We start from the raw sequence: 12935 nt of genomic DNA, 5'->3' as shown, positions 1-12935 counted from the left end.
GAAAGAACTGATCTCCTAAATACAAAAATATTATCATTTTAAAAAAATTTTTTACATTACATTATCCCATTGTAATAAATAAGTTTTCTTAAGATTTATTTCAATTAGTATGTACAGATCCGCTAATATCACATATGGTATGTACATGGCATAAGACACCAAACCATTGTAAGTGCCATTGAATCTGACCAGTCATGATGAATAATTTTGTCAATATTCAGCTTTGCTCTATAAGCGTCCCTCAGTGGCAATCACTATTCCTGGTATTTTTTCGAAATACATCTATCCATCAATTCATGGTAATCAATATCATCGCTCCACACACCAAGGCACACATTTACATATACTTGTGTTCATTAGATAGAAAGCGGGATCAGCTCGCAGTACTAGTACACAATAATCAGCGGCTCTTCCCAGCCACTTCTTCATTACCAGTCCCACTGAATAAAATGATCAGATCAGCCATTATATTCCATTCCCACCAGGTTTCTAGGTAGTAGTTATCCATTCACTGAAGTATTCACATGGAAATATGTTTGTGAGACTGGCCTCATATATTGCCCATTATGAAGTTTTATCCTAAAAATTACAGAAAACCAACTGAAAGACCCCACAAATTTCCAGTCCGGGGCACATTCTTCATAGGACACAATGCCACCTAGCTGCCGTGTGAGATCACATACATAGACGAGCAGCTCCTCAGTACCATTATCCATCAGCCAGCTTACCATTATTACAGCATCCATCTAATTAACACCCTAATTAAAATGGATCTGCGGCAACAGATTGTCTTTCAGCATATGTGAGAAAAGTTTCCGTTAATCAGAGTAGGATTATGTTCTATGAATCCCAGTGGTAAAGAATACTATATACTATTATCGCTATATCGGATGAAGGAAATGAGGTTACAAGATATTTGCAATCCTCATAAAAACCCATCTTTAGCTCTGAGCCTCACACCGTTGAGAAATCTACAAACACAATGCCATTTTAAATGTCTGAAATGTAATCAGAAAATACAGATTGGAGTAACCAAATGAATCCGGTTCTTCCTCTGATGTTATCCTTACATACTACTTCCATGGATCTGCTCTCTATTCTTGGGGAGAAGAAGCGACAAAACAGAAGTAGGCTGGCATGCAACCAAATCATCCAATGCTTGCTCTACTATGTCTTGTTGGGTGGATAAGGCCACCAAAGACTTTACATGGTTGTCCAGGGAATATAAATTATTGCTTAAATGTTCCATGATGTCTAAAAAAAAGGAATTAATACCCATCTTCTGCAATCTGCTGACCCTACTCCTGCCGGCCTCCTGATCCTCATCCTGTATTTAACACAACAGAAATTGCTGCTCAACCTTTAAAAAGGATATTAGAACCAGTTCAAAGACGGGCAACTGGATTATTACATGGGATGGAAGGTTTCTCCTATGAGACGTTAGAAAAGTTGATCTTCTTTAGCTTAGAAAAAAGACGCATCAGAGATCTCATTTACATGTATAAATATATGGGTGGTCAATACAAAGGACTAGCACATGACTTATTCCTTCCAAAGACTATACTAAGGACCAGGGGGCGCTCATTATGGGTGGAAGAAAGGCGATTCCGGCAGCTAAACAGGAAAGGATTCTTTACAGTCAGAGCAGTCAGACTGTGGAATGCCGACCACAAGAAGTAGTAATGGCAGACACTATAACAAATGGCATTGTAGGATATAAATAATCTAGTGATACAAAATGTATAACTGGTGGAGAAAGGCTGAACTTGATGGACCCAAGTCTTTTTCACCTTATATGACTATGTAATCAATCATTACAAAGATGACAACCTCATAATTGGCAGAGTGGGCATCTCTGCCATTTTCGCTATGTCAAGAATGAGACAAGCACAGATTGGGTAAGTGTCTATACTGGACCTGCAGGGGATCGCTGAGGATCAGCACTGAATCTTTTCATTCTTCTGTAGGCAATGTGAGGCATTTGTGCAATAATGTACATTAAAGTATGCTGTCCTTGTTTAGGGAAGATAGTACAAGTAAGAAACTATCATACATCTGTGGCACAACAGCTAGTATCCAGGTAATGTAAGTAGGCAGGGGAGGAGAGCATTACACATACAGTAATAATATATGTTGTGTATGATAACTTGAGCTTCACAGTTCTCAATCAGTAAGTCATCCTCCATCTTTACATAACTCGGCTCCGTCCAATGATGTGACTTTGTCTTGGAACAAAACATTCAAATTCAAACAGTTTTGTTTCCAAGGGCTTGTCCCTCTGAAGTCGTAGACTTTGGCTCACGAATCAGGCCAGTGAGTTAAGCCTCCTTGGAATGAAATGCACAGTGGGTGTGAGAAAAACATTTAATAAAATAGCACGCAGTCCCTATCAGGGGATTTAGTTTTTTTTAAGTAGGTAAGGAAACATTTTTATCACTTTTATAACATTTTTAAACTAGACTGCTGTCAACATTTCATGCTCCCCTAATATAAAATCATAGTTTGTTAATATCTGTGTCGTGTCGTTATTGTCAGTGTTCTGTAATGCACAACTCTGCTACATCAATAATACACTCTCAAACATTGTACGACTTACTTTATTGACAAAAAGTCTAGAAGACAGAAATGATCTGCCGCTAAACAACTCTGGTGGCAGCTAATCCCCCATAAGAAAAAAAAGGAATGGACATGTTGAGATTTAACATGCCCCGGCATTTTTCCTCTAATATCAATGCTGGGGAAAAGACAGGACACCTACATGCAAATTCGATGGTCAGCCGATGAATCATCAGGTTTGGCCACCATTATTTTACAGTCTATGGACAATCTTACTCTAAAGCCCCCATACACATTAAACTAATTTTGTCCAATCTCACCGATATTCATGAGTTTGGCAAATAGTCTAATGTTTATAGGGGCCATGGAGAACTGATTCTCGGGTAAGATGTCAAATGGGCATTTGCGATTTCGGACTACCGATCGCTCTGTTTTCCCCGGAGATAAGACATTACTAGACATGTCTGGGGATTGCTCACTCACAGAGAGAACAGAAGTGCTCAGCTGAATGACACCAAGATCCGGCCAAGATAGCTGGCGGTCAAACAATGGTTCGGCCTGACAGCCATCTACTGTGTATAACTGCCTTAAAGGTGTTGTCCGGTCAAAACCGATAAGTCTGCAGTCACTCTGTGTGACTGCAGACTTATAAATCCCCCCAGCGCAGGCACTATGCACTGCGGGGATTGGCCGGTCTCAGACCGGGTAACGGAGGGTATGTATGAGTTACACATACTCCCGGCCAGTGGGCGAAACCTCGCTCAATACAAGTGTACAGAGTGAGGCTGCGCCCACCGGCCAGGAGTATGTATAACTCATACATACCTTCTGTTACCCGGTCTGAAACCTGCAAATCCTCACAGCACAGAGTGCCTGCGCTGGGGAGATCCATAAATCTGCAGTCACACAGAGTGATTGCAGACTTATCGGTTTTGACTGGACAACCCCTTTAAGGCTATGTTGATATGTCAGATTTTCAGGTATAGAAAACTCATGTGGATATGCAAGAAAACTCACTGCCAAAACCCAAGGTGACCCTTTAGTTTCTGCTACAGATTTGCCGTTTGATATGCCATGGATGGATTTGCCCATTCAGTGGGGCTTATGCACATGTCGATAACCTACTGCAGCTTCTGCACAGAAGTCGCTTTTACAAGTAACGTGACACCTATTATTTTTACAAAATGTGGATTTCAAACTGTGCTAAACACAACATAGATTTCCCACAGAATGCAGATTTCATGCAGATTCTGAAGTGGAATATATACCGATACCCGCATGAAAATTCTGTCGTTCGACAATGCCCTCTATGTATTTGCAGAATGCAGGGGGTACCGGACAATACCCTCTATGTATTTGCAGAATGCAGGGGGTACCGGACAATACCCTCTATGTATTTGCAAAATGCAGGGGGTACCGGACAATACCCTCTATGTATTTGCAGAATGCAGGGGGTACCGGACATCATAAGCTTTGCTTAGGTAAGTGAAAAATAATTGATTATTATTGTGCTACTAGCACTTTTGAGACAAGCCAATTAATTATACCTAACCCCCCAAAATGAAATATCTAAAATACACCTATAGCAAACCTGGGTTGATCTCAGTAGTCAGGTAGCCAATATGTCTAGATATTTGTGACCAATGCCCAAATTTCGTGAAAAGGACTAACCTACAATAGGAGACACAGACCTTGTACAAGTGTGTTAAAAAGCAGCCCCTTCTTCCATTGCTTTCTACTAAATATGGCTGTGTCTAATGTTTGTCCGATAAAGCAGATTTGCCTTTAAAATACTAAAACCAGAAGTATAGAATATAACCGGGGGCTTTCCAACTACGCTGGACTTTATTACCAAAACAGTAAATGGAAATGACAACCGCGTGTCCAGATAGTGAAGTAAATGGCAGTTCACACTTTCAGTGCACTCTTATCCAAAAATATGTCATTTATAAACATTTGTGGTTGAAAACTGTCAAAAGTCTTAAGCCATATGTTTTCTAAGTTACCTCCACTCCTCGTAGTGCTTCCAGAGGAGCCAAACAAGGATGTAATCCACATGATAACAAATTGTCTGTTTCTTGAAATACAGAACACGTTACATAAGACGCACGGGCACATATTACATAGGAGAAAACCAAAAGCAATTCCATAGCAGTCCACTCTAGGTTAACTCCTTCTGCAACAATTCCATGACGTATATTGCAATAGACACTAGTCAAGTGGTATTGCATATCTATAATGAAATATTCCTTTGCGTTGCATTATTTTAGGGAGTTTTAATATTAATGCCTGACTTGGTGCATGGGATACAGATGAAAGGGCTCTTAAAGTTGTAGGGAGCAGCTAAATAGAAAAGAAGGATTAGGTTGAGTGATGAGGTGGGGAGGGGACTTACCTAGGACCCAGTTAGGCGGAAATAACAGCAGTAATTCTACAAGTCGGTACAGTACGCTCTCAAAGTCATGCTGGTGTGAAGTAGTGCGGGCTGGACTGCCCGAGGGCAGTACTAATACAGAGATGACTAATGACTAGGCCGTGCAGACAATGAATTTGGGGGTTGAAAACTAACAGGAACCTTGCACTACCTTGACAAATGGACTTTCACATTTCCATTCATTAAACAACCTTTGAGCACAATATTGGCCTGGGTCTCGTGGGTAATGAGCTGACACATGTTATTGTTTAGAAATAGGATATGACTTTTTTTCTCGCTTCTAATTAATGGACTCACACCACATTTATAAGAGGAGGGGCTGCCATGTCAAGCACCAGCATGATTATCCTGTGATTAGACAAGGGGGTAGATTTACTAAGATAATTTACTTGAGGGTGATTAAGAGGCTTCCGCTCTTTTTCATGGGATAGGAGTAAATCAACTTAGTCGCATTTACTAGAATTTATTGATGCTAGGAGGGTTGTAGTGGATTTTCCATAGTTGTATCTAGGCACATACAACAGTACCAGTGCCAATAGCGTTCACATGACAGAAAAATGGATGCATAAGATTTCGGATGCCAACCTCCTAGAATACATACAATGTGATTAATTAACAATAACCCCCCCAAAAAAAAGAATTAAAATGATGATGCCAGATTATATTGTCAGCAATGTAAAACTGAACACACAAGGCAAATGTTTCCTCCTATGCTAGGAAGGCTTATTTAGCATGACATTCTAAAAATCTGGTTCTCCTCTGATATACTGACCTGGAGCAGTCATACTGAATGTGATTAACTTCCTAACTTTGATCCGTCTATACAATGCCTTCCAATGCTACTCCAAGGAAAAGGCAAAGGAGGGCAAATAGCTGAATGAATGAACAAACGTGTAGATTTTCTATCTAAATGCATTCGTTTTAACCCGGCAACCCCGTTCTTTTATCAAACCGGAGTGCATAATATTAGCAACAGCAATAACGGCAACATACATCCAAATGCGGCTCTGTTCACACTTGCCTTCTGTGTCAAGTTTTCCGTTATTTTTGACAGGTACAGAGTTCTCTGCTGCGTTATTCTTGTTGCTGAAGTATGACGGCTGCTGTTATTAGCATCAGGATTTGTCTGGACCTGTTTGATAATAGATCTGGCTTAGCTGTCATAACTTGAGACTCAAGACTAAACAGAAGGCATGACTCTAGTGTGAACTGAGCCTAATGGATTTCATTTTTAGAAATGTAAAAGTTGTTTGATATTTTAAAAATATTGGAAACTCTCTTCTACTGCAAGATATTTTCTCCCCTTTCCCAAAAACTAATATGCATGTGCCAATGACTAAACTCCAGTAGATTGTAATGTATAAGTTTAAATTTAATGTCACAGCTTCATATTATTCTCTGTTATCACTTACAGGACTGCAATGAGTTCATGCTTACCGGATATAAAATGTATATTCCCTAGTCACATGGTAAAACACAGGGCTACCGGAGGCGGAAGTTTGGCCGCTCAAATGTCCTATAGCCTATACTATAGAGTTGTGATATCTCTTCTTGGGGTCCTTTAATTTTTAAACTGATAGTAACAGTAATCATCTGTGAAGAAGAGCACATGGGGCGGCGGAGCTCCTCTACAAACTTGTAATAGAGGCATCAAATCCATCAAGGCTTTGTGTTTTATGTTTGCCTTTGCATAAGAAGAAATCCAATTTGAAAACTTCTACTTTGTCAGGTCCCTCTCTGTCAGGAGCGATCTATCCAAAGCGTCTGAAATTAACAGAGGCCACTTATTGCAGACATCACTGCCTATAGCAGCTTCAGAAAGGGATCTTAAAGTCGGAAGCTTAGTGGGCTCATAAAACTGTTGTTGGGGCCAGGAACACATAGCATATTTAATCTGCAAACTGTGCAAGTCTACAATGATTTCACCGAGATCTAAGGCATGCCCTCAAGGTTTTCAGGGACTTGGGATTAGGGAGTTGATAAGAACCTCAGCTGCCCACAGACATGCTATTTCTTCTGCACTTAAACACAAATGCATGGAGACATTTGACTGCTGCTTAGCATTGCCGCTCAGGCTATATAAAAGCTTTGCCAGCTCCTTCTGCTGTCAATATATCAAAGTTAGACGCAGGAAAAGAAGAAAGGGGGGGGGGGATCATCAAAGTGTGAAATTTCATTGAAAGTCCTTGCTTGGCTACATAACACTTTTTTTTCTTCCTTAGACCCATTCAAATACCTGAAGAAAGTTGAGAGATGATAAGACTGCTGGAAGTATTTGGAAAGTTTATATTGGGCACCCTGTTGGTTTATGCTTCCCCCCCCTTGCCTATTGTATATAGGTTTAAAGCACAGCAAGCTAATTCTCATGCATGGAGGGTAAAGGGTATTGTTGTGTTGCTTTCTTTCAGATTTCAGAGCCTTAATGGGCATGAGGAAGTATTAAGGCTCTTGGGTGATGTCTTGTGGGCCTTGACAGCAGGGGAGTGAGCCTGCAAAGGACCTCTCCGCCTGATTAACCTCTTTAGTGCTGCAGGGGTTCCAAAAACATTGAAGTTTCTCTTTGCTTTCAACATGCAAACTGATTAAACCCAACTGTACCGCAAGTCCGCGCAACACATTACTTCGTCTGCTTTAAACATGGCCTAGGATTAGCCATCCTGTCATGTATATAACACTGTAGTATAAGGGAGAGGTTGACAGTCCAAAGAATGGACACATTTAACCCCTCGGCTGCTGAACAGGACTTCATCAGCTCCATATGTCAATACAGAGTGGGTAACATTCTCATTCTCTACTTAATCCAGATTTAAGTTCTCTTTACAAGACATCTCTCCCAAACATTTCCCAAGTTTAGTGGAGTTTAGTGGCAAAACTATAAGAAAAATGTACAGCGGCACGAACTGAAAAACATAAGGATATTTTTTTTTCACTACTTAACTACTGCTTGACCCCTCACCAACTAGCATGGAAACTGGCAATAAAATCAAAATAAGAGGCCAGACCACGAAAGTTACTGACCGCATAAAACACATGTTTCTTTATAAAAATGACATTGTGTCCTGCCTGTTATTAGGTTTATAGCTTCCCGGGTGACTGGAACGTAATGGAAATCTATTATGAAGGCTGAAATAAGAGACTTCAGTCCATTTGTTTTACTTTTATGTAAACATTTTAAAATGTTACACAAAGCAATAAATACAAAATAGAAATATATATATATATATAAAAAACAAATACTTTCTGCAATCTTTCAAGTGTCCTATAGTTACAGCTGTTGTTTTTCCATAATATACGGTAAATATCAATTAAACATTATAGACCCTAATAATTATTAAACTACTTATTTAAAATTAAAATAAATCTAGAACACTGACAATATTATCCAATAGTTGTCTACAGATATCAGCCAAGGTTTGATATACAACTTTACCACACAGAGCGCAGTTTTTTATTATTAAAATAAAAAAATGTTTTTTAGGTCTTTGGGGGCATTTTTTTAGTAATGTTTTCAGGGTTTTCAGAGTACCCGTCGCCTCCAATAAAATAATCTGGACAACTCTCATTTAGAAATTGAAAGGCGACTGTTAATTTTTAATAAAGCACCTAACTGAAATAATTATAGAATCTATAGAATTATAGAATTAATCAACGCGGCACTTTTCTGAATTATAAAGCAATTATGTTAAGAAAATCTGGAAATGAGTATTATGGGTTTGTGGATTGTTGTTTTGCTTTCTTTTTATAACCCAATTATTAATGTCCAAATAGGCAACAAAACATTAATACTTTTCCAATACTGACTATAGAAAGGAATCAAATATATTACAAAACTGGTGTCCTCTTTAATATGTATGTCACTTTTTTTTAACCTTTTAGGGCACAACTGCGAGAATGACCTTATTATAAATAGGTATAGGCAGTAAGAACATTTTTGAAATTATATCTCATCCCAAAAGTTATTGTTACTTTGTTACCATTTTAGTACATATTTCCTCGTAGGCCATTATTACATACACATAACATGTGTCATACTTTTAATGGGTTTAATGCATAGCTGAGATTCCTAAGGTTTGGAAAACAAAGCTGTGTGTAGTAACATTGTAGAAGATAAATGTTTTATTTATTTATTTTTTTAAATCTATGACTCAATTAGTTATCTGGTCTGGATTCACTAATCCTACGCTCCCAGTATAATGCTGATCCTCCTCTGACAAAGGCTGCTAAACTTCATGCCTCTTCTTGTGTGAACTTTTAGTCTCTCCACATTGAACTGCATTTGTTCTCCTCTGGAGTCTGAAAAGAGCATGTTAGTAAACAAAGTAAGTACATATGCCACCAAAACCTCAGCATCTGCTCCACTCCTTTTCTGTCTCTCCCAGCTATTTATTTAAAAGGTGTAGATCAGTTAATCCAGTCTGGTTTGTGGTGTTCTGTCTATTTACTTTACCTCTTACTCTTCCCTTTCTCTCTCCTCTTGGAGAAAGTGAGTGTCTGGCATGATTCACTTTGACCAGAGTCCTTGTTTGCCCCTTCTGCGTAGAATCTGGCCCTCCAGCCACAGAATTAAACTATTCTGAATGGGACGCGTCATTTTTAGAATTGGAAAAACCACAAGAGCGAAAAATATACATCAATTTTAGTGGAAACAAAATCCTACACACTTTGGGAAACCATACATAGCAAGATCTTAAAAGTTGAATCTACTTATTCTAACCTAATTTAGATAGATAGATACAGTAGATAGATAGATAGATAGATAGATAGATAGATAGATAGATAGATAGAGATATATGTGTGTGGGTTTATATATATATATATATATATATATATATACATTCAATTCTTTTCCATGTCTGCACCTCTTGAGCAACTTAACGCAGTCCTGTAAAGTAAGAACTTAGAACTCAAGTTTCAAAGTTCTTTGTGTTCATTTTCAATCACGTCAACTATACAGCTGGAATCTGGACTAATATTATACCAAGAATTGTAAGCCCTCAGCAAGGAGCAGCGGTGCATGTGCGTTCCCTCCCTCTGCGTCCAGATGTGAGAGCGCTGTGTTACAGATACAAAGTTACAGCCAGCATTAGAAGGCTGGCATGAGGCTCAACTTTAGGACTCGGGACAATTTGAACCCCAGCCAAGAAATGCAGTGTGGAAGTTAAGCTCAGCACTGTCCAAAGAAAAAGGGGAGGGGGTGAGGAACTATACAATGTTCTTCAAAATGATATCTTCGCGCCCTCAGTCCTATCTTACAGCATGGTATCCCATACACACTTATGGGAAGACACATTTCTTTATCACCAATGAAGGTAACATATTAGATATTTAATGTATCTACATGACAGAGGTGGACCCACAGCTCCCTGTTATCAGCCTTTAAAGTTCTAACAAGATTCATCAATGGGATGACAGACAGGAAGTCCAAAAAAATGTCTGCCCCATAGTTAGCACTGTATCTGCAAACCTCAAGAAACCAATGTAAATGGATGTAATTGCTGTTAGCAGCTCCTCTCTGCTCCCAGAAACTCCTCAAAGTTTAGGAACTTCCTACAACTTCTCACCAAGACAAAGTGAGCAACTTCTGGCAAGTCCAAGAATCCCATATCTCTCCCCTCCTTTCCTTCCTTATAAAACAAAGACACACACAGTCACCCTTGTAGCAAACTCCTACCTTGCAGCCAAGCTTTCCTCCTCCCTACCTCTGGCATGGGGCTGCCCAAACCCCCAGTGTGGAGAAGAGAGTAGAGGTGCCCCTGGCAGCCTTGGCTTTCTCCTTCTCCTCATCAGTCTGAGGGATCTGGTAAGGTGATCCTTCCTCTCCTAGAGGAGCCCTGGGCTGCACAATGCAGCACCCCGATCTCACTGTGTGCACGCTGACAGCACATGCAGGGCATACTCACATGTGGGGGCTCCAAGTTTGTGTGCCGGGCTCGCCGAGTCTCACACTGGCATTTTCCTCCTTCTTCCTCCCCGTCCTCCTCTTCTTCTTTCCCTCCTCCTTCTGGTGTCCTAAGTTTTACAGATGTTGCTTCTCTCCCAACTTGTCCAGCCGTTGCAGCGCTCCTCTCCAGGACTGTGCACTGGGGTCTTTACAGGGCTTTGCACTAGTAGTTTGTGGGATTTAGGACATTTTTTCCCCCCCGCTTCATTTATTTCCCCCCCTCCATCTCCTTAATAAATGAATCCAGCGGAGGAGATACAGGAGGGAGTGGCATAAGTTGGAGAAGACACAGAGGAGAGAGTGACTGCACGGCTCGGAGCGGGGGGGACACACACACACACGTGTGGTACCACCCCTCTCCTCCCGGGCATTCCAGCTCCCACTCAGTGTTCAACCTCTGAGCGGACCCTCCCACCGCAGCCAGGCGGGGAGGGATAAAGTGGGAAGGAGGGAAAACACAGCAGCAACGAGCAGTTGGCAGCCGCAGCACAGTGCAAATGTGGCCGAGGCACATGAGCGGCGGCTGTGCAGCTCTCTGCCAGCGGGAGAAACAACCATGTCCCCAAAAACTGCCCCCACTGGGACTCTTAACCCTTTCTGGCTGCAGATCATTTTCATTTTTGCACTTTTCTACCAAGAGTCACAACTTTTTATTTTTATTTCTCCATTGCTATCGGGTGAATTGTAGATTTCAATGGCCATATAACGTACCGGAAAATATGGGGAAAAATACGGCTAAATAGTGAAAACCCCACAATTTACAGTGTTCAGTGTGTAATAAAAATAACCCGGTAATATGATTTTTAAAAAATATGTAGGAGGTTAAAAAAATTCTAGAAAAAAATACTTTGCGTTGCCATTTTCGGAGATCTGTAACTTTTTTTTTCCTGTTGATGATTGGTTTATTTTTGCATGGCGATCTGCGATTTACATTGGTAATCTGGGTTTTTTTGTGGCGCAGAAGATGTTTTGATTGTTTTTTATTGCAGTATCTTTGGGGGACCTGTAGGTTTGCTGAGCGAAAAATGTTGATTGTGGGATTTCGACTTCTTTTTCTTTTCGGCGTTTAAAATATTGGTTACATAATGTTATGTGTTGATAGATTTGACTTTTGCGGATGTGACGATAATGAATATGTTTATTTCTTTCATTTTTTATTTTGAACTAGTCAAAAGGGCAGTGATTCAGATTGGTCTGTTTTGATTTTTTACATTTTTTAAAACTGTTCTTTTTTTTATATTTTTCTTACTTTACCTGCGATAAGTATTGAAGTATATATTGAATTTATCCCCTATCCAGCAACTGGATAGACTTCAAAGGAGCAGAAAGATGGCTGTGATGGGTGGAGAGGGGGGGCCTCGACTGCCATGGCAGCCCATCATTGGGCAATAAGTGCCAGAATGAGCACATGACTGGAATTACATCACTTAAAAAAGAGTAACCGCTGTTTCAATTTTTATTTAATAAATCAGTAGTAGCTTTGTAATATATCTTATCTGCTTCTTTCTCTGCCAAAATTCTCATTTCTGATGTAAAATGCCCCAGACATTTTAACCCCTCTAAATGCCACGATCGATATCAATTGCAGCATTTAGAAGGCTGGAAGAGGGAGGGGGCTCCCTCTCCTACCCAATCGGCACCCCCACAATGTCATCACAAGGTCCCGATCGTTGCCATGGCAACCCAAGGTCATCATGATGACATCCGGGTCACCCAGCTATGGCAAGCCTGTTAGACCATGCTCAGAGCATGGTCTAAGAGGCTTCTGGCAGTGCAGCAATGAGAGGTATAATGCATTGCAGTGCTAGGGCATTATAATGCATTATACCAGCGATCAGTGTAAAAAAAAAGTTAAAATCCCATAGAGGGACTAAGTAAAGAAAAAAGGCAAAACATTTTTTAAAAATATTTTAAAAAATCAATATCAATAAATACTCATATTTATGTTAAAAAAACTAAACAAAAGAAGTACACATATTTGGTATCACCGCATCCGAAACAACT

General features: G+C 40.0%; 1 protein-coding gene across 5 annotated transcripts in view; it reads right to left on the bottom strand.

Moving 5' to 3' along the window:
- Nucleotides 1–11327, bottom strand: part of GLI3 (GLI family zinc finger 3) — a 289124-nt gene extending 277797 nt beyond the window's left edge. For 2 of the 5 annotated variants that reach the window (XM_073678219.1, XM_073678220.1), the window contains exon 1: nucleotides 10891–11326. The gene's annotated coding sequence lies outside the window, so the exon portion shown is untranslated. The other 3 variants (XM_073678216.1, XM_073678221.1, XM_073678217.1) reach the window with 3 other exon arrangements.
- Between the last annotated feature and the right edge of the window lie 1608 nt (nucleotides 11328–12935).

Source organism: Phyllobates terribilis, unplaced genomic scaffold, assembly GCF_046119375.1.
Source record: "Phyllobates terribilis strain yellow unplaced genomic scaffold, ASM4611937v1 Scaffold_4__5_contigs__length_816908805, whole genome shotgun sequence".
Classification (NCBI taxonomy): Eukaryota; Metazoa; Chordata; class Amphibia; order Anura; family Dendrobatidae; genus Phyllobates; species Phyllobates terribilis.
This window is presented reverse-complemented; position numbering and strand designations above follow the sequence as displayed.